The 2,490-nt window shown below is 36.9% G+C and overlaps 1 non-coding gene across 1 annotated transcript; it reads left to right on the top strand.

Annotated features, from left to right (window-relative positions):
• Positions 1-2,118: 2,118 nt before the first annotated feature.
• Positions 2,119-2,190, top strand: TRNAA-AGC. Its single transcript has one exon. It is a non-coding gene; the product is annotated as a tRNA-Ala (tRNA).
• The last annotated feature ends 300 nt before the right edge of the window (positions 2,191-2,490 follow it).

Raw genomic sequence — 2,490 nt, 5'->3', positions numbered from 1 at the left:
CTGATTTGTGTGTTTTTGTGGGTGTGTTTTCTCTAAGAAGTGCTCTGCTTCACAGATGCAAACCCAGGGAAGGCAGGTGGTTGGGTTCATCAGTGATGATGAAGGTTCATGTGGCACAAGTTTCTAGATGAGATAACAGATTAGAGAAGAGAGATTAGTGAATTTAAAGAGAGTAATTTAAATGTTGATCATTGTGAAGATTCTTCTTGGTGTGAAGGACATCTACCTCCAAAGGTACCTTATGAACCTGGTATGCTTAGGATATGGGTAGGGTCCCAGTTAGCTTCTTGCAGTTTGGACTCCAGTCAAAGCTACATTGATCTTCTGATGTTCTGAGTCCTGAGACATTTGTGTTACTTAAGAGCCAACACCAATCACTCCTGAAAAGCTTGGATGTTTTCCATTTACACTATCCATCATCTATGCAAATGAACAAAAACCATATGGGGAAGATTAAAGAAAGGTTTCCAGAATATTTTTGTCATGTTATAAGGCTCTTCCCTAAGGAAACACAATTGTTTTCTCCCTTCAGAACATTCTGTGTCTCTGAACATACTGAGGATTTATCATATTGGGAGAAGGGCCATATAACGTCCATTATGCTTACTCAAGCCCGATCTCTATTCATGGGAGTTGGGATGCTTATATTAAAACAACTGATGGTGGTCAATTAATCTTTGACAAAGGAGGCAAGAATATACAATGGAGTATAGACAGTCTCTTCAGCAAATGGTGTTGGGAAAACTGGACAGCAGCATGTAGATCAATGAAGCTAGAACACTCCCTCACACCATACACAAAAATAAACTCAAAATGTTTAAGTTAATGCTAAGTTAAATACTTAAACATAAGACAAGACCGTATAAACCTCTTAGGAAAAAACGTAGGCAAAACATTATCCGACATAAATCTCAGCAATGTTCTCCCAGGGCAGTCTACCCAAGCAATAGAAATAAAATCAAAAATAAGCAAATGGGGCCTAATTACACTTACAAGCTTTTGCACAGCAAAGAAAACCATAAGCAAAACAAAACAGCAACCTACGTATGGAATGGGAGAAAATATTTGCAAAAGATGAGGCTGAAAACAGCTTAATTTCTAGAATATATAAACTTAATAACAACAACCAAAAAAAAAAAAAAAAACCCAATCCAAAAGTGAGCAGAAGACCTAAACAAGGAATTCTCCAATGAAGACATACAAATGGCCAATAGGCACATGGAAAAAATTCTCAATATCGCTAATTATCAGAGAAATGAATGTTAAAACTACAATAAGGTATCACCTCACGCTAGTCAGAATGGCCATCATTCAAAAGTCCATGAATGATAGATAAATGCTGGAGAGGGTGTGGAAAAAAGGGAATCCTCTTACACTGCTGGTGGGAATGCAGTCTGATGCAGCTGTTATGGAAAACAATATAGAGATTCCTCAAAAAACTAAAAATAGATTCACTATATGATCCAGCAATCCCACTCCTGGGCATATATCCAGTGGGAACTTTAATTCAAAAAGACCATGCACCCCAATGTTCATAGCAGCACTATTTACAATAGCCAATACATGGAAGCAACCTAAATGTCCATCGACAGATGACTGGATAAAGAAGCTGTGGTATATTTATATAACGGAATACTACTTAGCCATAAAAGATAATAAAATAATGTCATTTGCATCAACATGGATGGATCTGGAGAATGTCATTCTAAGTGAAGTAAGCCTGAAAGAGAAAGAAAAAAAACATATGATATCACTTATATGTGGAATCTAAAAAAAAAGGAAATACACCTTAACTTATTTAAAAAACAGAAACAGACTCACAGACATAGAAAACAAATTTATGGTTACCAGAGGGGAAAGGGCATAGGAAGGGATAAATTGGGAGCTTGAGATTTGCAGATACTAACTAATATATATAAAATATATAAATAAAAAGTTTATACTGTATAGCACAGGGAACTATATTCAATATCTTGTAGTAACCTATAATAAAAAAGAATATAAAAATGAATATACATATGTATATGCATGACTGAAGCATTATGCTGTACACCAGAAATTGACACAACATTGTAAACTGACGATACTTCAATTAAAAAAAAATAAAACTGAAGGAAGGAGGGTATAGCTCAGTGGTAGAGCACATGCTTAGCATGCATGAGGTCCTGGGTTCAATTCCCAGTACCCCCATTAAAAAAAAAAGTTAATAAATAAAAACCTAATCACCTCCATCCCCCTACCCCCCAAAAATAAAACAACTGAAGAAAGAGGATCTTGAGCTGACCATCAGTATCGCTCCCAGATACCTTGCCATCAGATAGCCTACGTGAAAGAGCCCAGCAGGTTATACAAATCTCAGAGGTCTAATTATAATGCCTCTCACATTCTGTTGGGAAATCATACCCACTTAGCCCTTGATGGCAATACGCGCCTACCCATCTCTGCCACACTGTGATTGTCTCACCCTTGTTGACCTCGAGGTGCCCATAT

Source organism: Camelus ferus, chromosome 3, assembly GCF_009834535.1.
Source record: "Camelus ferus isolate YT-003-E chromosome 3, BCGSAC_Cfer_1.0, whole genome shotgun sequence".
Taxonomy (NCBI): Eukaryota; Metazoa; Chordata; class Mammalia; order Artiodactyla; family Camelidae; genus Camelus; species Camelus ferus.
This window is presented reverse-complemented; position numbering and strand designations above follow the sequence as displayed.